We start from the raw sequence: 24,359 nt of genomic DNA, 5'->3' as shown, positions 1-24,359 counted from the left end.
GTTTTTTTAACTTCCCTTTTTTTTATTCAATATATATATTTTTTTTTTTTCAGAATCGTTGGTCGTGAGTTCAAAACATGTTAGTAGAGTTTTGGCCTGCAGTCATTTTACTCCATAATGCACACAATGTTTGCAGGGACTAACTCCCCCCTCCTCGCCTCTCTCTCTCTCTTCCAGCCCCCCCTCCTCCTCCTCCTCCTCCTCCTCCTCCTCCTCCTCCTCCTCCCTCCTCCCTCCAGTGGGAGCACCATGCGGGGCTACAACATTCCAGCCAGGACGCCGCTGCCATGATCCGCACAGCAAGTCCATCCAGGCTGCAGAGGTGCGAGTGTTGCAGCCGAAGACCACTTCCCCTCCACGGCTCCTGACAGCGCGCTTGTGCAAGCAACACAGCGGGATTTTTTTCGGAGGGGAAAACAACTACAAAAAAGGGAAAAAACCTCCACACCTGTGAAGTTGCTTCACCGCCGTTATAGCAGCTTACCTCCGGCTTGGAACTGACCGCACGGAGATAGTCGCACTTTGGCCCCGAAGCCTGCGAGTCTTCCGCGGGGAGGCGAAGAGGCTCCACGGTCCTGGTGCGGTGGTTTCCTCCCGTGGAATGGAGGGCTTCGTTTGGATTTTCCACCGGGAGAATGCGTTTTGTTGCTGATCCGGTCCCCGGCAACCAGCGCTCCTGGACCAGAGGTAAGGAAGGCGGTCTCTCCGGGGGCATGTGGAAGTCTCTGCCGGGCTGCTGGGCTCGGCTAGCGGCCGGGGGAAGTTCGAAGGAGGGGAGAAAAAGGCTCGACTTAGAACCGGTGAATGTTTGCTGAGGTTCACTCATAGCCGGGGAAAGTTTGTTTAGAGGGCCCGTGTGAATGCTCGCGGAGTAGCCGAAGAATGCTCGCTGAGCCCGGGGAGGAGTTCAGAAAGAGGTCGGGGAAGCTACCGGAGAATGGTAGCTGAGGTAGCCGAGGACGGTTCACTGAGGCCCGGGCAGGGGCTAGTCGGAAGCTCGGGGTGTTTTTATGTTATGTGGCTTGTTTAAATATATATATATTTTATTTCATTGACACGTTTAGTATTGTTGCTTTTTAAATATATATGTTGTTTTTTTTTGTTCGTTTTTTACAAATTTTAACATTTTGATGGAGAAAAATAGTCTGAAATAATGAATTGGACATTTCAAAATTTGATTTATGAGCAAAATGTTTGTTGAGAGGGCCCGTGTGAGTGCTCTCGGAGTAGCCGAAGAATGCTCACTGAGCCCGGGGAGGAGTTCAGAGCGAGGTCGGGGGAGCCACCGGAGAATGGTAGCTGAGGTAGCCGAGGAAGGGGCTCGTCAGAGGCTCGGTGTGTTTTTTATGTTATGTGGCTTTTTTAGATATATAAATATATATATATAATATTTCATCAACAAGTTTTTAGCATTGTTGCTTTTTTTAGTCATTTTTTCACAAATGTTTACCTTTTGATGGAGGAAAATAGGCTGAAATAATGGAGTGGACAAATCAAAATTGGAATTATGAGCAAAATGAAAGAATTGCAATGATCCAACAAATCACAATATTAACTCACGTTTTATCGGTTGCATTTTTTGTACGAATATAAATGTTTTAAATGCAGATGCAAGTCATGCTATGACTTACAGTCCATGTTGACCATGGTCTTGCCAGGCTTCGGTCAGACATGGAACTGGAACTGTCCATCATGTCCTCGGTTGACTTGTCATTGCCTTGTTGAAAACATCCAAACGTGAAGTACAGTTTGGTGAACTCGCAGCAAAGAAAGTCGGACTTACACTTTTGGGAGCCATATTTCCGCTACATTAAACTTGGGAGTCGAAACATGAAGTCAAAGAACTTTTCTCGTTGGAGGTCCAGCGTGTGACGTGGTCCGCTCCAAAGACCAAAACACAAAGCGGTGAAATAGAGTTTTACGCTGGCATTCTGTTTGTTTACTTGATGCATTTCCACAACTTTTCTTTCTGTGATGTTCTTTGTAGGTTTGTACTTTTCCTGGCCTGACGGGACACGTATACGTCATGATCAGATCATGGCTGACGTAGTTCAGCCTTGTGTCGGACTAATTGACCGATTGTTGCACCGTGGTCCGGGTTTTGTCAGCTCCAAAAGCGAGAGACAACAAAGAGCGGGGATGGGAGCGGAGCGCATGACACCGAGGCGAGTGAGACACACATGGCTGCCCGCGCATAAAACTGCCTGGCAGTTCAAACGCATTGTGGCATCAATGGGGGACAAGGAGACACTTCCGACGCCTTTCAGGTCCTTTTCAGGGATCCCTGATATCATCCGGCTTGTGAACATGTCGCTCTTTGTGACACCGACTTACTTAAAAATCAGACTTTTTTTTTTTTTAAGTTGACTCCTTTCAGTGTGGTCACCGACCTCAAAGAGGGACCTTACGTCTGTTTTCATGAACAATTCAGATTCAACTCAAACCCGATTTCAAACTGATTCTCGCAACATATTATTGGGTATATAAATTCAAATAAAAACATTTATGTATACGCTAGGCATGTTCCGTGTTTTTTTTTTTTCACGTCAAAATATGACTTCCGCGTTTTAAAAATAAAATATCAATAAAATGTAAACAAAATGTGTTGAAGGCTCGGTAGACCGGAAGCAAGCTTGCTAGTTAGCGAACCATCGAGCTAGCTTACTTGTCGTCGCCTCCTTTCAGCTCGCCGGGTGATTACAATCCGAAAACTGTGGGTTCCGAACCAGTTGTGGTTCTAGAGCAGTGATTCACAAACGTTAGTGGTACGCGGGCTCCCTCTAGTGGTGCCCCAAAGAATTAAATTTTTAAACACAGTGTCACTGTTCAAAATGTGTGTCATGGGCAAAATATTAAACATACCATAGTTTTTGGACGATTGAGCGCACCGCTATATAAGCCACACCCACAAAATTTTAGAAGAAACATTTTTGTCCATATATTAGTCGCACCGGACTGTAAGTCGTAGATAAATACGTTGTGAGATGAGTTATTTACACATAAATATGTAGTTACATATCTTAATTGTCTGTAACACAGCAGTAAAACGTAGATAAATACGTTGTGAGATGAGTTATTTACACATAAATATGTAGTTACATATCTTAATTGTCTGTAACACAGCAGTAAAACGGACGATCAAACAAAACAGAAGTCATCGTCATTGAACCGCTAGCTGCGCAAGCTAGCTCTCTAATCAGCTAAACAGACACAATATCTCCACGTTACGTTTTAGTGAATTTACCGAAGTCAAACAATACAAAAAGAATGCCATTGTAAGTTAATAATGCTGACGTGTTAGCATATTAGCTCATGCTAATGACGCTAGCTTGTTTACGTTGCAATAGCACATACAAATATGCATGGAAACACTCCTACAGACGTTACACATGGCACAGTTTAGTTAGTAAGAATTGTTTTAGTCGTATTGTAAAACTTACAAACAATGCTTGGCGTGACGAATGAAGAATCCATACAAGTAGAACGCTATGGACTGCCAGAAGACAGAACTGCCTTTGTACATCCAAACAGAAGCACCTGCAGTGAGGGGGCCCGTCCAAAAGATGGCGCCATAGCACAAACAATAACACACCTATTAAATGTTTTTGCCTGTTTTTTTGTTTTTTGTTTTTTAACTGTTTGCATGACTGCCGCAGGGCAGGGTTCAACACGTAATAAAAATGTAGTGGTTTATAGTCCGGAATTTATAGTACTTTTTAGAAATAAAACCGCGGACTTGTTTTTAATAAATACTTAGGCCTACTACGCTACTGTATTATAATGTTTGTCATTATGGTGGAACTCAGAGAGCCAAGTGATTGCACTTGGTGAAAAAACTTTGAGAATTACTCTTCTAAATTATTTATTAGTCGCCAGCGAGAAAGTGACGGATGTAAACAGAGGTCACGACACCGGAAGTACATTAGCCCAGGGTTAGAGTTTTGCCAAAGGTGATAGTGTTAGTAAATGATCCCTTAAAAAACCAAAACCTGTGTTACATTAAGTGGGACATGTACGTGTCAACAAGAGGAAATAGCAGGAATTGTAGTCTTGATTATCAACATTTTATACCATTTTCCTCTTTTTTTTCATTAATTTTCCTTTTTTTTTCTCACAGGGTTCTTACAACTCTTGAGATTGCCCTAGAAATATCTCTTTTAGAAGGATTATTGAAAATGAAGAATCAATTTAAAATCGTAATAAACAAGAATCGCGATTCGGATGTGAACAGATTTTTTTACCGACACCTCGTTTTTTTGGAAGCTGATGTTTACGACTAAAGACTTTCAGTTTTTCAGTCTATAAATGGAATATTTGTCTGATGAAACTCAAAAAGCTGTTGTTTTTTTCACCCGGATGATTATCATGTTAGCTATGCTACATGCTAGGACGTCATTAGCCATTTTTAGTATCCTATTCAGTTGTTGTTGCTAATCATGCCAGCCTGTTTTTGGTCTGCAAATTGTTGTTTTGTTATATGCTACCTATTGATAATGATGTTAGCTATGCTACATGCTAGGACATTACTATCCTATTTTAGTATGCTATTCAATTTTTGCTGCTAATCATGATAGCCTGTTTTCTGCCCACACATTTTTTTGACCGATACCATGTTTTCTTTGGAACCTGATGTTTACGACAAAGAAAATTTAGTTTTTCATTCTATACACGGAATATTTGTCCAAAAAAACTCAACATAATGTTGTGTTTTTGCACCCAGATGCTAACACGCAGAATTGAGCGTCTATGTTCCCTTTCCTCGCGTCTCGCGGGGGAATTAATAAGCCATTAGCGGCCCGTCTCTTATCGGACGGGCCTGGAACAAAGCACAACGCCGCCATTAAGGGCGCTCCCATCAACTTTGTGACTATTAGCTTGCCCGCTAACCACAAACACATGTTGCTGTGGCCCAGCTATGTTAAGTGGGCAATTTGAATGGGAGCGTGTAATGGTACCAGTCAGCCCGCCTCCGCTTAGAACCACACAAGAACCTTTTCAAGTTGCTGAGGCTAATGGACGTTGAGGCACTTCGCCGGTCTCCTTAGCGACCGGGGCGAGTGCAGGTACTCAGGAAGTCGCGTCATGTGCCATTAAAATAAGTTTTAATTGATTGGTGTAATGACAAGATGAATAATCCACACGCAATATCAAACCAAACATAAAAATATAATTTTTGCTGTTTCTTGTCGCAGTTTCCATTATTTCTTCATGTATTATTTGTGTTGGCATTCTCTGGGGATAAACTTTTTATTTGGGGAAAATTAGGCAAAGCAAATTTGTTAACTGATAAATCGACCTAAATAATTATGATGCGTACAAAAAGTAACAATAAAAATATTGTATTGCTTTTATGTTACCCATTGTTAATCATGTTAGCTAAGCTACATGCTAGGACGTCATTAGCCTATTTTAGTATGCTATTCAATTGTTGCTGCTAATCATGGCAGCCTGTTTTTGGCCAACAGATTGTTGTTTTGTAATATCCAGTCGTGGTCAAAAGTTTACATACACTTATAGAGAACATACTGTAATGGCTGTCTAGTGTTTCCAATAATTTATACAACTCTCTTTTTTTTTGATAGAGTGATTGGCGTTCATACTTGTTGGTCACGAAAAACATTCATGAAGTTTTCTTCTTTTGTGAGTTTATTTTGGGTCTACTGAAAATGTGACCAAATCTACTGGGTCAAAAGTATACATACAGCAACGATTTTGGTGATGTAGAAAAGTTACAATCAAATCAAAGTAGCTTCATGGCATGACCTCTTAACTTCATGTGAGTAATTATGTTTGACAACACCTGTTGACTTGTCTGAGCCCATTTAATTAGGGCTCATGTGATACAGTCATTAGACCCGGTTACAAACGCGGCAATGGGAAAATCAAAGGAACTCAGCACAGATCGGAAAAACAAATCATTGACTTGAACAAGTCAGGAAAGTCACTTGGAGCCATTTCAAAGCAGCTTAAGGTCCCGAGAGCACCTGTGCGAACAATTGTTCATAAGTATAAAGTGCATGGCACAGTTTTGTCACTGCCACGATCAGGAAGAAAACGCAAGCTATCACCTGCTGCTGAGAGAAAATTGGTCAAGATGATCAAGAGTAAACTGAGAACCACCAAAAAGCAGGTCTGCAATTAATTGGAAGCTGCTGGAACACAGGTGTCTGTGTCCACTGTCAAGCGTGTTTTGCATCGCCATGGACTGAGAGGCTACCATGCAAGAAGGAAGGTCTTGCTCCAGAAGCCACACCTTAAGGCTCGTCTAAAGTTTGCTGTTGATCACATGGACAAATATGAGACCTTCTGGAGGAAAGTTCTGTGGTCAAATTAAACCAAAATTGAGCTGTTTGGCCACAGTTTGGAGGGAAAAAGGTGAGGCCTTTAATCCCAGGAATACTACTACCATCAAGCTTGATGGTAGTAGTATTATGCTCTGGGCCTGTTTTGCTGCCAGTGGAACTGGTGCTTTACAGCGAGTAAATGGGACAATGAAAAAGGAGGATTACCTGTAACGATCTGTCACTTACTTTCTGATAGTTTTTCGTGTTTTGTACTTTATTTCCTGTTCAGTGCTCTTATTTTGTCATACTTCCTGTTTACTCCGCTGAGCACTGTTTTTGTCACACTCGCCGTTGATTGGCAGCGGTCCTCAGCTGCTGTCAATCAACATAGGTCTATTTATGTTTCACTCGAGCACTCCTCAGTGCTCGAAGTTAAAACTATGTTGGGAACATCTCCATGCAAGACTGCTTTCTGTTTATATCTTTTACTTTGATGAAATTAAAATCATCTTACCTGTTTTCTGCTCTCCTGGATTTTTGCATACTTGAGGTCACACAACTGCAGCCATGCGACATCCCAACAGTAACTTCGAGCCAGAAAATTGTGACCTCGCGAGAATCCCTGTCGGCAATCCTCAGCCGACGTTCTGGACCGCACAATTCCTGGAGGACTTGAAGGCCAGGTTTGTGCGGTCCCAGCCTACAGACGCGGACCCTCTCCCCGCGGCAACGCCACCGGCTTCGGCTCTCCGACCGGCGCGTCCCCCGCCGCCATCTTTCCTCTCGGCTCAACGGCTGGCTACGGCTCTCCGACCAGCACGTCCGCCACTTCCTGCATGCCTCGCGGCTCCCGCGGCAACGCTACCGGCTACGGCTCTCCGACCGGCGCGTCCTCCGCCGCCATCCTTCCTCTCGGCAACGCTGCCGGCTACGGCTCACCGACCGGCGCGCCCGCCTCCTCCTTCACGTCTCGCGGCTCCTGCGGCTCCGTCGCCGACTGCGGCTCTCCGACCGGCACGTCCGCCGCCGCCATCCTTCCCGTCGTCTGCTGAGCTGCTTCTCCCTGCTCCTACGCAGCTTCCAGCGGCTGCTCCCCGGCTGCTCTTTTTGCCAGCTCCCGCTCTCTTTTTTGGTTCGCCGAGAGCTCCAGTGGAGCCCACAGTGAGGTCGCTTTTGTCCTCCTGCTGGGACTCTGCACGGGACGTGTCTTCGTCCCTCCTCCTGGTCCCCTCCCGCCCGTCCCTGGTTTTCGCACCGGGGGACTCCGACGAGCAGGCACGTTTTCCCGCATGTGTGAACGGTGTCTGGCAGCCACCTAGTGGAGGGGGGCCCACTATACACTGCGGTGCAGCCAGGCACACACCGCTGTCATCCCCGCCAGCGTCTCCTTCCACGGAGACATCTACGTCCCTAGCGGGCTTTCGCACAGCTCCAACGCCGGCTCCACGCCGAGCCCCAACGCCGGCTCCACGCCGAGCCCCAACGCCGGCTCCACGCCGAGCCCCAACGCCGGCTCCACGCCGAGCCCCAACGCCGGCTCCACGCACGGTTCCAACGCCGCCAAGAGCAGCACCACGCCGGGCTTCGTCACCGCCGGCATCCGCTATTCCTCGGCCAGCATTTGCTGCTCCTCGCCCGGCGTCATCTGCCGCTTTCACGCCGCCGATGACATCTGCAACAATCACGCCGTTGATGACGTCTGCCGCTTTCACGCCGCCGATGACGTCTGCCGCTTTCACGCCGCCGATGACGTCTGCCGCTTTCACGCCGCCGATGACGTCTGCCGCTTTCACGCCGCCGATGACGTCTGCCGCTTTCACGCCGCCGATGACGTCTGCCGCTTTCACGCCGCCGATGACGTCTGCCGCCTTCACGCCGCCGATGACGTCTGCCGCTTTCACGCCGCCGATGACGTCTGCCGCTTTCACGCCGCCGATGACGTCTGCCGCTTTCACGCCGCCGATGACGTCTGCCGCTTCGACGCCGCCGATGACGTCTGCCGCTTCGACGCCGCCGATGACGTCTTCCGCTTCCACGCCGTTGATGACGTCTTCCGCTTCCACGCCGGCACCAACATCGGCTCCTCAGCCGCCTCCTGCAGAGGTATCTGTTTTGGCTGCAGCCCCCGCCGCTTTGTCTGCTGTCTCCGGGCCTGCTTCAGCGCGCCCGCCTCCACGTCAGCCGCGGATGTGGCCGTGCCCTGGGCGTCCTCCTCGCGGGATGCACTCGTCTCTTTTTCGGCCAATGATGTGGCTGTTCCGTGGCCGCCCGCCCCGCCAGTTCCAGCGGCGCTCTACGCGCCGTCGCCACCTGACTTTCCCTCGCTGGCTGCGGGGACACGAGGTTTGGCGACCTTCCACCAAATCCTCCTTCCATCCTCCCTTACTTTGTGGACATTTGTTTCCATTTTTCTTTTCCAGGGAACATCTGGTATCTGTTCCTTGAGGGGGAGGTCCTGTAACGATCTGTCACTTACTTTCTGATAGTTTTTCGTGTTTTGTACTTTATTTCCTGTTCAGTGCTCTTATTTTGTCATACTTCCTGTTTACTCCGCTGAGCACTGTTTTTGTCACACTCGCCGTTGATTGGCAGCGGTCCTCAGCTGCTGTCAATCAACATAGGTCTATTTATGTTTCACTCGAGCACTCCTCAGTGCTCGAAGTTAAAACTATGTTGGGAACATCTCCATGCAAGACTGCTTTCTGTTTATATCTTTTACTTTGATGAAATTAAAATCATCTTACCTGTTTTCTGCTCTCCTGGATTTTTGCATACTTGAGGTCACACAACTGCAGCCATGCGACATCCCAACATTACCTCCAAATTTTTCAGGACAACCTAAAATCATCAGCCCGGAGGTTGGGTCTTGGGCGCAATTGAGTCTTCTAACAGAACAATGACACCAAAAACACATCAAAAGTGGCAAAGGAATGGCTAAATCAGACTAGAATGAAGGTTTTAGAATAGCCTTCCCAAAGTCCTGACTTAAACGTGTGGACAATGCTGAAGAAACAAGTCTATGTCAGAAAACTAGCAAATTTAGCTGAACTGCACCAATTTTGTGGTCAAAAAAATCAACCAGAAGCTTGTGGATGGCTCCCAAAGCGCCTTATTGCAGTGAAACATGCCAAGGAACATGTAACAAAATATTAGCATTGCTGTATGTATACTTTTGACCCAGCAGATTTGCTCACATTTTCAGTAGAACCAAAATAAATTCATAAAAGAACCAAACTTCATGAATGTTTTTTGTGACCAACAAGTATGTGCTCCAATCACTCTATCGCCAAAAAAAGAAGAGTTGTAGAAATTATTGGAAACCCAAGACAGCCATGACATGTCTTGCAATATGTGAGCTAAATGCGTTCCTCGCGAGTCATCCTCGGCATGCTAGCTAGTTATGCTCCCAAGCTAGCAAATCACGTCACCTGCTTGTCACGTAAATTACTTTACTGGGTCCGGGTGTGCGACGTTAGGCCAGACGGCGAAGCTCGGTTTGCGGCCCCTGAGGAGAGCACAAGTGGCCTGAATCACAGTGCGGCCAGCTTGTTTATTTGAGCTTGCACTTCAGTCCGCCATATTTCTGCTCCGCTGCGCTGAACTCTGCTCCGGAGAGTCATAAAAAGATGATAGAAGTCCCCCTCGTCTTCGCCTCCCAATCATGGTCAAAATGTTTTGACGTTTGTAATGACTTGCCCTGGAAATCTAAATCCCAAACGATGATTCAAAAGTAGTTTCTCCTGCACGCCGTTGGCCAAGGACGTACCCTCAGCCCGGGCCCCAGCAGGCGGACACGGGGGAGTAGTGGGCGACGTGCCAAAGAGCCCCCATGATCAGGGAGCCTCCGGGTGCTGATTGACAACAGCCAGCAGGCGGGGAGGGCTGAGGGCGGACGTGAAGGACGCGGGGTGAGTTTCAAGTCACAAGTTCGAGTCCTGGAGGACATGCACTCGGCTGTAAGCCCCAAAAAAGGAAGACCTCTTCACGCCTACGAGCTTCTTCTGTGGAATACATTTTATATAGCATTCATGATGCAACTGGCTTGCATGCATTACACACGCTAACTCGATTTTGACGTTAAAACGTAAAAACCTCAGTCTTCGTAGTAGTACCACGGGCTAGAGCAGTGGTTTTCAACCTTTTTTCAGTGATGTACCCCCTGTGAACATTTCTTTAATTCAAGCACCCCCTAATCAGAGCAAAGCATTTTTGGTTGAAAAAAAGAGATAAAGAAGTAAAATACAGCACTATGTCATCAGTTTTTGATTTATTAAATTGTATAAGAGTGCAAAATATTGCTCATTTGTTGTGGTCTTTCTTGAACTGTTCGGAAAATAGTTCAAAAATACAAAAATAACTAAAAACTTGTTGAAAAATAAACAAGTGATTCAATTATAAATAAAGATTTCTACACATAGAAGTAATCATCAACTTAAAGTGCCCTCTTTGGAGATTGTAATAGAGATCCATCTGGATTCATCAACTTTATTCTAGACATTTCTTCACAAAAAAATACATCTTTAACATCAATATTTATGGAACATGTCCACAAAAAATCTAGCTTTTAACACTGAATATTGCATTTTTGCGTTTGTTTTCTCAGTTTATGAACTTACATTCATATTTTGTTTAAGTATTATTCAATAAATATATTTATAAAAGATGTTTGAATTGTTGCTATTTTTAGAATATTTTATAAAAATCTTACGTACCCCTTGGCATACCTTCAAGTACCCCCAGGGGTACGCGTACCCCCTTTTGAGAACCACTGGGCTAGAGTACTAGGCATCGAGATAAAAACCTGAGCTGTCAACCTGATGTCTAGGTGAGGTTTACCAGTTTACGAGCTAGCGTCCGTTACGCGCGGTAACTTTGTCAGCCTGTGGAGCCTTACTCCATTCATAATGGTGTCGTTTTTACAGACTCAAAATCTAGTAAAAATCCATTCGTAAGTTTGTTCTCTTGCTGTTGACGTCCTGTTTGGATTGGACCACAGCAAAATACTTTCTTCTGTTTCTTTTCTCAAAAGGGGAACTTCCCTTCTTTGCAATTTTGCCTGTTGTTCACGATCATTATGAGACAAGAAGACAAAAGGGTTTTTTGTTTTTTTTCGCATTCTAACTAGGGTTGCAAAATTCCGGGAATATTCAAAGTTGGAAACTTTCCATGGGAATTAACGGGAATTAATGGTAATACACATTGAATGCAACATGCTCGATCTTGCAGCATGTTTATTAGCTAAAAGAACCTGATTTAATACAAATTCAGTAGAATTTCAACCCTGGACTCTGCATTCCTCCACACATGCACAGATAACTCCCAGCATGCTACACATTACAGCAGGGCTATTGAGGCCACATTAGTATTTAAGCCCAAGGACTTCATCCAGTCGGGTAAGTGTTGATGATTAGATTAGATTAGATTAGATAGTACTTTATTTATTCCGTCAGGAGAGTTCCTTCAGGAAAATTACAATTTTCAGCACAATCCCATTCAAGATCAGACAAACATTACAGGGAGACAGAATAGAAGATTAAAATAAAATAAAAAATCGGTCTTAACCTAGGCCCTGGAGTGGGGGTGCAGACTGAGGCCAAGGGAAAAAAACAACTCATAGCCATAGTACACACCCCTCTTACATGTGTGTAAGAGGGAAACATCAAACATCAAAGAACACAGAGTACATTAAAGACATTAAAGCAGCAGATACAACCAGACACTTCTACATACAGCTATGAATAAAAAGTAAAAGAAACATATCCACTGTGGTGGCCTCTGCGGTGTTCCACGTCATCGTCCGCTGGGGAGGAGGGAGCATGGCCAGAGACAGGAGCAGACCCAACAAAGCAACCAAGACAGCCAACTCCACTCTCGGCCAATGTCCAGTCCGCATGGATGAGCGAGGATACGTCCAAGGTGACTGAGGTGTCCGACACCTGCTCACCCAGCCAAGACACCGCGGAGCCTCTCCGTCCCAGCGCTCAGTGCTAGCTCCGCAGCCCCGTCCCCTCATCCGCATCTCCTCCAGTCCCTCCAAACAGACTCTGGTGTAGCAGAGACCCAGCAGCTGGTCTCCATGGCCAAAAGGCTCCCGGGAGGCAGATCCAGAAGTCCACAAAAAAAGCACCACAGAGGTCACGAAAGTGCCACCCCTTGTCACACAGTCCCAAAGGGTCCCGGACCAACATGCAAAAAAATATAATAACACATGAAAACAAGAGGGAAACACAAAAGGATGACACAAGAGCACAGAGCTCCTGCCTACAGCATGATACATGATACATATTATTTTGAAGGTGTCTGTTACTACATTTTATATATATAATAGCATTGTGTTTATTGTACATTTATTACAGTGTTATGTAGGTGTCTGTTACTACATTATATATATATACTTGAAGTGTGTATATTCTACATATCACATTTTGTTATGAAGGTGTCTGTTACTTCATTATATACATGTGTGTGTGTGTGTGTGTATATATATATATATTTATATATATATATATGTATGTATGTATATATATATATATATATATATATATATATATATATACATACACTTGCATCATGCTGTTCCCCTTTAAGTTTATAAGTGGTGTCGCTTCTAGGATGTTCATTGCGAGTTCCTCGTTGTGGAATTGAGCAATCATTCAGTAGCCGAAGGTGTCGGTGGTGTTTATGCAGCGCTGCCATGAACAGGACGTCTAATTTTTAACCGGGCCCAGCTTCCCCCGACTCCGACACATGAGCTGACTACGATATGCCTTAGCATACTATGCTACGCTATGCGAGTAATGTTACTACAGGAGGTTCCACAGGCGATCCTCCTGAAATGTCAAAAGGTGAAGGCACGGAAGCTCGGCGCTGGCTTTCAACAGGCGCTGGGTTCGGGTTTCAGAAACCCCGGGACCCTGGAAGGGACCTGAAAGGGGATAATGGCTTTCGAGAGATTGCCGAAATGAAAGCGGGAACACGGGCGGATGATTGTGGAGACAAACAAGCAGCATAAAACAGATGTCCCAGACCGCCGCTGGAAGGCGGTACCGGCTGGACCCGAGCCCGACTCGGACGTCTGCTTCTCATCTGAAGTCGGTTGTTGGTGTCGTAGGAATACAGACCTCATCTAAATATACAGCCAGTATGATAAGGGGATGTAAACCATGAGAACACGTCAAGTCAGGTCATCTTAAAAGACGCACATTGGCTGCAAGCAAGTCTGAGCTGCGTGAAGCCGCCTCCTTAAGCCATGCTATTTGAAGTCTCTATAAATACTCTTTATTATGCGCTTGGAACCATCTGAGGGAGCGCCTCTTGGCTCACGGCGCCGTAATACACGCCGTATGTGCATTCAACATGTTGCACCGCGCCACATGTACCCAACACCCTTTGACGCAAAACTTGCCCGCGGACCAAAGGACTATGTCATTATCTTCACGTAAACGCTCAGCCATTGTGTCTCATGTTCTCCGTGACTTTGCCTTTACAGTTCTGGACTTGCATCCTCAGCGTTTCCCTGTTTGTGAAGTGACCTGACTATATACGCCCGACTTTGTTCCCTGGGCCAGAGCTAACTTTTTTTTTTTTTTTTTTTTTTTTTGCTTTTTAAGAGACCGCAGCGTTCTATTTCAAATGTCGACGCCAACAAGTCACATCTGACTTTGGTTTTCTGCGGCCCAGAATGTGTGCAGCGCTGCAAAGGCGGCGAGAACCAGCAGGGCTATATTAAGGGGAAAAAAAAAACAGCGGACGGCGCTCGCCTCATGGCTGACAAACAGGCGACCGGTTTGATCTGGGACAAAAACATCCCTTCAGAGTGTTGCTGTGGCCTCTGGGCGTCTGGATGAGCTGTGGTCCCATCGGGACTAATAAGCCTGATGGAACAAGACTTTGTTGGCATCGTGTGGGAATGTCTGCCGACTGTTGCGCGAGCTGCAACAATCAATCACTGTCCTTGTGGTGCTCTTTTTTCTACAGTAGCAAAAGATGGCACCGGCAACCCGAGGCCATGCGTTCTCTATTATTGTTATGCTTCGCTGTTGTCATGAATTCGTGTTTTTCTTGGCGCCGTCGGACGAAATGGTGTGCCAGATCCTCCTCGCAGCTCCGATGCTGCAGCATGTTGGAGTTTCTGTACGAGGCCCAGAAGCCGGGTCTCGGATGATGCGTCTGTTTATTGACTCCAGCGAGTTTGTTTTGTGATCTCCTGATTGGTGCGCAACAAGTGGCCGGTGGAATAAACATTTAGACAAACTATAAAAAGACTTTGTGTACTCTGTTTGGGGAAGGCGACTCCGGGCCGGCGAGTTTGTTTGAGTTTTGCAGTGGATTTGTGCATCGGTGGAAGTATACTAATTATATTTATCCTCTTTACAAATGTTTGTTTTTGTTCTGGCGGCTGACTGGAGCGGTTGCAGACCAGGTTCTCCATCCTGTAAATCTTCCCCTGCCCGCCCTCCAACCTTCCCTTAATTCACCAAAGTCCATTTATCATTTTCAAGAGTTTCTCCATCGTGCCTTTCAAGTGACACCAAGCCTGTTTTCCTTCTGCTTTTATAAAATAAAGTAAAAACATTAATAATCGTTGTTTAAAGGGTTTTGGGCGGTCGCCATGGCTCTATCAGGAGGAGACTGACCAGAAACTGTTGTACGCTGCTTGTTGCTGTGGAGACATGTGCAGTGATGGAATCCAGGAGGGAGGGGGTTTGGCCCGGTCGGGGGCAGCTGGATCAGATCACCGAATGCCCCGCACAACAGATCCTGACTCCCCCCGGCGAAGGTGGACCTTTTGGCAAACTTGATCCTCCCCCTGCATCAACGCCTTTTCCCATCATCTCTAGAGCCAAGGCTGACTTTCAGGAATGTCTCACCTGGCGCAGTGAATCATACTCTTGGCACATGTTGGAGTATTATAACACTCCCTGCGGGCTGCAGGGCCCCCTTGGGCATTCCTCCTTTCCATCGGAATTACCTTTTGCTCGGAGCAGGCATCCCGCCGAGGGCTGAAAGGCCTGTGAAGTCAGCTGGAAGGACCCCGAGCGCTCTCACAAAAGCGCTGGGTTGTTAGTTACTTTGCAAAAGGTCTGGAGGTGGCCTTGTATGGTGGTTATACCCTGGGATCTGTTTCCCTTGTCCGAGGCCCTTATTGAGTTTCGTCACTGTCGGCTAATCCGGCTCTTCGAGGACCTTGGGAAACAAGCGCACCTCCCACCGGCCCCTGGTCCTCCCTTTCGCAGATTCCCAGGAGAAACAAGACGTTGCAGAACAATCTCCAATTAAGACGAGCCTACATACTGTACCATTCAGCCTCTGTCCCGCCAGCCTCCTCCCCTTCCTTCGCTTCCCCGCTCTCTGTTTGCAGCCCGGGCCAAAAAGCCTCAGGGCGGAATTAGCGTTGTCTCCCGAGTCTCCAGCCCTGGCACTTTAGGAGGGTCGGGCTTTGGTGAGCTGAGGGGGATAGGAGGTGAAGGAAGGGGGAATGTGTGTCCTTGGTAAACAGGGCTTTGTGGGATGTGACTGTCTGATCCCCTGGGGCCTCCCCTTTCATTCCTGATCTCAAAGTGCAGCCATGCCGTCACGGCCACGGCGTCTTTAGGCTCTGAGACCCGTTTGGCCTTGCCGTCACCCGGCGCCGCCTCAACTGTTGATGCTCTGTCCTTCTGCGAGACTACGCATGAGGATGTGTCTTATTTCTCCGCCTACGCACTCACACACTTTAAATGATTCCCCCTCTTTTTTTCAGCACATAATTCCCCTCACTCATTCCAGCTCACGCCTCTTCTCTCTTTTAGTTGTTTCCTCCTCGTCTCCGCATTGCCATTGAAGCAGACAGAGTCATTAGTTTCCTCTGTGGCCCTGGGCCGCAGCGGTGGGTGCTTCCAGACCAATAATGGACCCCTGACGTCTCTCCTCTCAGGAGAGACCAAGCTGAAAGTAGTTGGACTGAATTCTCATTCAGTTTTTTGGCAGACGTGGATGCAAGCTCAGCTATTATCTCTGTCTGAGATGCAAATAAAGAGGGGGAGGAGGTGGAATGAGACTAGGCTTGGCAACTTTTCACCTCTTTGTACCCTCATCATCTTTTTCCCCCCCTCTGCCTCGCTTCCCGTCTTCTTGTTTTGCATTTATCTCCCATCACTGAGTGTGAGTGCGCACGTCTTTCTTTTTCACCAGGCTAGTGTCTGTACTGAGCTGAGGAATGTGTGCTCTCTGCTCCCTGGATCCTCTTGTCAGGGAGCCGAGGGGCGAGTGCGGGCAGGTTCGGGGTATAGCATGCGTTCTGCTGGCAGGTCAGATTAGACCATCGTACCACAAGTGACCTCCTCCTGCATTCCCGCATTCTGGGAAGCATCGTCCCCTGAGGTTTTGACTCTCACGTTGTACACATAAATCAGACTTTTCCCAATTGGTGTCACTTTGGGAAGGAGATTTGATCTGGTTCCCCGCTGCCTCGCAATGTTTCTCATTGCTTTCACTCAGCTGTGCAGCCTTCTGAAGCCGAGTCGGGAGTGCCAGTTGCGACCTGTTCTGCCTCTGCCTTCCGGGTCTTTTGATGCTCTGCCGCATCGCTTTTATTGTCCCTGTTTACCCAATACGACGGGGATAAGGGTCTGGCCCACATGGGGGCCGATGGGGCTTTAAGTAGTTCCTGCAGGTGCTCCAAACCTCCCAGACTTGAACCCCCCCAGGGCAACCTGTCAGTGTGTTTATTTTCTCCTGTGTCAAGACCTCTCATCCCTCTTGTCCTGTATGAAGGGAGGGCCGGATAGTTCTATTCCTGCAGCATTCCCGACTTGGATAGACGATGCCGCTAGGATTTATTTGGCAACGCTAACACTGAAGATAGATGTTAGATTTAGTATGTGAGGGATGTTGCCTGCGTTCACTCGCCTGCAAGCACCTAAGCCAGGTGCCAGTCAAACATTTCTTAAACATACATTGCTCAGTCAACCCCTTCCAGTCCTCCTCTCTAAAAAAAGGAGCTTTCCACATGAATTCCCTGACACCTCGTTTATTTCAGTAAATCGGAGCGCATGTATAGCGGCATTCTGTCCACGTTCAGCTGCTTGACCCGCACGACGCACGTACAACATATAAACACAGATGGCTGCGAAAGGAGGTGTAAATGTGGACTCTGCATAGCAGCCAGGAGGTTTGGGGAAGGAATGAAGGACAGATCCCACTATCCCTGTGAGCTATGCTAATGACAGACCTTGATTGGTGTAGGGCCAAACTGACCTAACAATAGGCCCTTTTCCAGACTTTGGCATTTACCCGGGTAAATCCATCAAAACCACCCGGGTAGATTTATTGCTTAAGGAACCTTTCGGACTTCTTCCTAACAAGCTGGGACTGTCGAGCGCCAATTGGTTTAACACAGTTTGGGGTGTACCTAAAACTTATTTTTCAGACACACCACTGCCATCAGAATGTGTGCAGCCATTTGTTTTTCTTACTTCTTGCGTATTTCCATTACGACAAACTTGACAACTCAAGAATGCTGATCAGTGGAACTATCTTAAAGAGTTTACTCAGCCATAGTCTTTAAACTGTAGTTTATTGTTGTGTATTATTTTCTAAAGAACTTAATTTCGTTACGAGAAGCTACGAGAAGTGGACATACTTGTTTAGACGTATTTACGGAGTATGAAGCCGGACTCGAAGCAATGATCTTAGCTGTTTACTTTGTTGGATGAATATGAAATAAAGGAGGCAGCACACAAGTGGGACGAAGGTAAATAACATCAAATATTACCTATTTACTTTATTACACGTTGTAAAAGAAGTCAGTGACACTCCATTTGTGTAGTTATTAGCCTCAACCCCAGTGAACAGAATTTAATGCACGAGCTAACGCTAAAGTCAATGTGCTTGTGTTGTCGGCGTGAAATAAACATTGACATTTATTATTTGTATATTAGTTACAGATACACACTGACATTTATTATTGATATCATGTTATTTACAGATAAATACTGACCTTTATTCATTATATATTATTATTTACAGATAAACACTGACATTTATTATTTATGTAATGTTATTTACAGATAAACACTGACATTTATTACTTGTATATTATTTACAGATAAACACTGACATGTATTCATTATATATAATTATTTACAGATAAACACCGACATTTATTATTTATATGTTTACAGATAAACACTGACATTATTTCTATATTGTTATTTACAGATAAAAACTGACATGTATCCATTATTTATTATTATTTACAGATAAACACTGACCTTTATTCATTGTATATTATTATTAACAGATAAACACTGACATTTATTATATGTGTATTGTTGTTTACAGGTAAACACTGACATTTATTGTTTGTATATTGTTATTTACAGATAAATACTGACATGTATTATTGTATATATTGTTATTTACAGATAAACACTGACATGTATTCTTCATGATTATTTACAGATAAACACTGACCTTTATTCATTATATATTATTATTTATAGATAAACACTGACATTTATTTTTATATATTGTTATTTACAGATCAACACTGACATTTATATATTATTTACAGATAACACTGGCATTTATTATTTGTATGATTACAGATAAACAATGACATGTATTATTGTAAATATTATTTACGGATAAACACTGACATGTATTCATTATTATTATTTACAGATAAACACTGACCTTTATTTATTATATGTTATTATCTTCAGATAAAAACTGACATTTATCATCTATATATTGTTTTTTACAGATACACACTGACATTTATTATTTATATATTATTTACAGATAAACACTGACAATTATTATTTTATATATTATTTACGGATAAACACTGACGTGTTCATTATTATTATTACCAGATAAACACTGACCTTTATTTATTATATGTTATTATTTACAGATAAAAACTGATATTTATCATCTATATATTGTTTTTACAGATACACACTGACATTTATTATTTATGTATTATTTACAGATAATCACTGACAATTATTATTTTATATATATTGTTATTTACAGATAAACACTGACCTTTATTCATTACCTACTATTATTTACAGATAAAAACTGACATTTATTATATATATATTGTTATTTACTGATAAACACTAACATTATTCATATATTATTTACAGATAAACACTGACATTTATTATTTTATATATATTGCTATTTACAGATAAACACTGATATGTATTATTTATATATTGTTATTTGCAGATAAACTGCCATTTATTATTTATATGTTATTTACAGACAAACACTGACATGTATTCATTATTTATATATTTTTAATTACAGATAAACACGGACATTTATTAATGATATATAGTTATTTACAGATTAACACTCACATTTACTATTGATATATTGTCATTTACAGATAAAAATTGACGTGTTATTTATATATTGTATTTACAGATAAACACTGACATTTGTTCATTATACATTGTTATTTACAGATAAACACTGACATTTGTTCGTTATAAATTGTTATTTGCAGATAAACACTGATATTTATTATTAATATATTGTTATGTAGCAGGGCTTCACGGTGGCAGAGGGGCAAGTGCGTCTGCTTCACAATACGAAGGTCCTGAGCCTGCGATGAGGTGGCGACTTGTCCAGGGTGTCAAGAAAATGGATGGATGGATGGTACAACACAAGTTTAACATGTAACATGAATTTCAAAAATAAAAACTAACATTTAGATAATACATATTGTACGACCTGCGATGAGGTGGCGACTTGTCCAGGGTGTACGCCGCCTTCCGCCCGGTTGTAGCTGAGATAGGCACCAGCGCCCCCCGCGACCCCAAAGGGAATAAGCGGTAGAAAATGGATGGATGGATGGATGTTATGTAGCATGTGTCAAAATGACGTCATCGCACCTTAATTGGCCACACTCCTTTTTTGTTTAAAGGCTAAACAAGTGTTGTACATTTATTCAAAGACGTTAATTTGAGTATCAACATAATTTTTCCTGTTGCATAGTATGGTTTTGCTGTATTTTTCAAGTGATGCGGCTGTTTGTATTACTACTGCACTTTGTACACCCCTGCTTTATTTACATAAATTATTCTGCCATTGCTGAATGTTGGAATTTGGTTTGGCAGCATTGACAGTACTTTTGAATTATAGATGAATAAAAGGTCCAACTTCAGGTATTTTTGTATCGTAGTGTTCATGGACCAGCCTGGACATCTGTTGTGTTGTGTTTTGTGTTGGCATTACCGTTGATTGTTTAGTTTGTTTTTTCAAAATTGGGTGTAGTGCTTTTAGCTTTAAATCATGGATTTTAATTGTACTTAAACTCGTAATATCGTTGTATGATTATTAGGGCTGCAGCTATCAATCATTTTAGCTATCAAATAATCTATTGATGAGTTTTTTGGATTAATCGACTAATCGGATTAAACATAGCCTCATGTGTTTTAGGGAAAATAGTTGAAATAAACGGGATTTATGTACTTGACATGACATTTACCTTCTATTTACGTTCTCTGACCGTCTTTTTTCTTATTTGGCCTTCTATGTTCCTATTTTGCTTTTTATTTACCTTCTATATACTGCCTATGATTGGTTTTTACCTCGTATTATCTTCTGCATTCCTTTAATCCCTTTATATACTTTATTTTATCTTCTATTTAACTTATTTTACCTTGTTTCATATTTTACCTTTTATTTACTTATTTACCTTGTTTTACCTTTTATTTATCTTATATTTTTTAATCTTTTTGTTTTTCTTTTATCTTATTTTACCTTCTTTTACCATTCGTTTCCTTCTTTTAACTTATATTTAGCTTCTTTTAACTTATTTTATTTTCCTTTTGTTTCACCTTCTTATATCTATAATTCACTTCTATTATCTTCTATTTTCTTTTTTACCTTATACTTACCTTTTTTAATTTTTGTTTACCTTTGATTTACTTTGTTTTAACTTTTATTAACCTTCTATTTTCCTTTTAATTTTTATTGAGTTGCTTTTTATCTTGTTATACCTTTTTTATTTGCCTTATTTTAACCTTTAATTACCTTATTTTACCTTTAAATGACGTTGTTTTACATTCCATTTACCTTGTTTACCTTTAATTGATCTTCTTTTACCTTCTGTGTAACTTTTTACATTCTTTTTACCTCATTTTACTTTTCTATTACCTTTTTTTACCGACATTTTACCTTTGTGTCACCTTCTTTTACCAATAATTCACTTCTATTACCTTCTACATTTCCAATTTACCTTCAATTTACTTTTTACTAATCTTCTTTTACTTTTTTTTACCTTTTATGTTCCTTCTCTTAACTTTAATTTACCTTCTATTTACTTTGTTAACCCTTCTATTTGTCTTCTTTTATCTTATATTTACCTTGTTGCCTTCCTTCTATTTACCTGTTTTACTTTCATTTGCCTTTTTGTTACTTTTTTTCCTTCAATGTTTCTTCTTTTACCATCTATTTACCTTAGTTTACCTTTCTTTAACTGTTTGACCTTACTTGCACCTTTGTTTCACCTTCTTTTAACTCACTTACTTTACCTTCTACATTTCATTTTGTTCCTTCCATTTTCCTTTTTAACTTGTATTTACCTTTTACCTATCTTCTTTTAATTTTTGTTTACCTTCTATTTCCTTCTTGTAACTCTTTTTAACCTTCTATTTATCTTGTTATACCTTCTACTTGTCATCTCTTATTTGTATTTACTTTGTGTTACCTTTATATTTACCTGTTTTACTTTTATTTACATTTTTGTAACTTTTTAAGTTCAATGTTTCTTCTTTTACCTTCAATTTATCTTCTTTTACCATTGTTTTACTTTCCTTTTACCTTTAGTTTTTTACATTCTTTTATTCATAATTCACTTCTGTTAACTCCTATTTATCTTCTTTTACCACCTACAACCTTCTATTCAACTTGTTTTGCGGTGCAGATTTTTTACATTTATGAAATACTTAATCAAAGTAGCAGAATATGTATAGAAGTTGTTTTTAATGGAATTAATTGATTTATTGTTGTAGCATTAACGATGGAGGAGGATGTCAAAAACTCTTGTATCGTGTTAGTATTAGAATTGCTCGGAGTCGTGTGAAATGTTTGTTTACTTTTACCCTTCATGCTTATTCGTACTTAATATTTGCAGACTTTATATTTCGCAAAATGCAACTGAGTTGGTGAGCCTTCTGCGCCATCTTTCGCGGCGGCGCCAGCATGATTTGCTAATGGGATTTTGGGGGCGACACCAGATACCTCGCACTGTGTCTCCATGGTGGCGGATGTCAGGGAAAAGGCAAAGAGATAAGAGAGAAGATGGATGCCCAGATGAGCGATGGGCAGCTGTGTGTGTGTGTGTGTGTGTGTGTGTGTGTGTGTGTGTGTGTGTGTGTGTGTGTGTGTGTGTGTGTGTGTGTGTGTGTGTGTGTGTGTGTGTGTGTGTGTGTGTGTGTGTGTGTGTGTGTGTGTGTGTGTGTGTGTGTGTGTGTGCGTGCGTGCGTGCGTGCGTGCGTGCGTGTGTGTGTGTTTGTTTATACAAGGGCGCCCGGTCACCAGCGTATAGAAGGATGGCGTTTACGGGTTGGACATGGCGGCCATGCTTTATAGGCTGGCGTGTATGATTGTAATTAAATCCCAGGATTCAGGCATGGCGGGGCCTGTGAGGTTCGATGTGAGTGCACTTGTAGTCAGATCACACAGAAGCAAACCACCCTTTATTGTTTCTTTAAGCACATTTACACCTGTTTGCCCAGGAATGTGTGAGTTGAAGGAACCTCCGAGGGCTGCTGGAGGACCAGCAGGCAGCCGCTGGGTCACCCTCTTGCTACTCTTACCTGACCTTTCACCCCGGGCTGAGACGCGGGGTGAAAGCTAGCAGCTTGGGGAGTTGATTGTTTCCTGTCTCCTCTCGCCGCCTCTTGTGTTGGGGAAAGTCTCAATAAGAGTTGTGTCAAGCTAGCAACAATTAGACTGCAACGATGATGATGCTACGCTGGCTGGTGGTTGCCAGTAACTGTGTTAGCATTAGCACGGATGCTAACGCTAAAAGTTCGTACTTGTAGAAACAGAACTTACACAAACAGCACTTACACAAACTTTAAGACAAGCTGAGAAGGCAATGTATATTTTTAGATAAAATTACATTATCATCCACTCTTAAAAGTGATAGATACATTTTAGCAAGGTATAACATATGTAGTTCTGTTCGCTATTAGCATGTTTAGCTTTGCTTCCTTAACTTTTGACTATATCGCTTAACTACGATGTATTTACCAGACTATTTAAAGATAGATATCGATATGTGTGTGTGTATATATATGTATATATGTGTATATGTATAGACGTGTGTATATATGTACGTATATATATATATATATATTAGGGCTGCAAATCTTTGGGTGTCCCACCATTCGATTCAATATCGATTCTTGGGGTCACGATTCGCTATCATATCTATTTTTTTCGATTCGATTCTCGATTCAAAAACAATATTTTTCCGATTCAAAAGGATTCTGTATTCATTCAATACATAGGATTTCAGCAGGATCTACCCCAGTCTGCTGACATGCAAGCAGAGTAGTAGATTTAAAAAAAAAAAAAGCTTTTATAGTTGTAAAGGACAATGTTTTATCAACTGATTGCAATAATGTAAATTAGTTTTAACTATTAAACGAACCAAAAATATGACTTATTTTATCTTTGTGAAAACATTGGACACAGTCTGTTGTCAAGTTTATGAGATGCGATGCAAGTGTAAGCCACTGTGACACAAATGTTCTTATTTTTTATTTTTATAAATTTCTAATTATAATGTCAATGAGGGTTTATAACTAATATTGATACTGTTGTTGATAATATTCATGTGTGTTTCACTACTTTTGGTTTGTTCTGTGTCGTGTTTGTCTTCTCAATTGCTCTGTTTATTGGAGTTCTGACTGTTGCTGGGTCAGGTTTGGTTTTGGAATTGGATTGCATTGTTATGGTATTGCTGTGTAGTGGTTTGTTGGATTGATTTAAAAAATAAATAAAAATAAAAATCGATTTTTTAAAAATGAGAATCGATTCTGAATCGCAAAACGTATT

The 24,359-nt window shown here is 42.6% G+C and overlaps 1 protein-coding gene across 1 annotated transcript in view; it reads left to right on the top strand.

The window, feature by feature from the left end:
• Positions 1-226: 226 nt before the first annotated feature.
• The window catches only part of cdon (cell adhesion associated, oncogene regulated), a 71,161-nt gene continuing 47,028 nt past the window's right edge, over positions 227-24,359 (top strand). Inside the window, exon 1 of the mRNA XM_061877852.1 lies at positions 227-687. The gene's annotated coding sequence lies outside the window, so the exon portion shown is untranslated. The remainder of the gene's footprint in view (positions 688-24,359) is intronic.

The sequence above is a fragment of the Nerophis ophidion genome, linkage group LG18 (assembly GCF_033978795.1).
Source record: "Nerophis ophidion isolate RoL-2023_Sa linkage group LG18, RoL_Noph_v1.0, whole genome shotgun sequence".
In the NCBI taxonomy this organism is placed as follows: Eukaryota; Metazoa; Chordata; class Actinopteri; order Syngnathiformes; family Syngnathidae; genus Nerophis; species Nerophis ophidion.
Note: the sequence above shows the minus strand (reverse complement) of the source record. Positions and strands in the feature narration are given on the sequence as shown.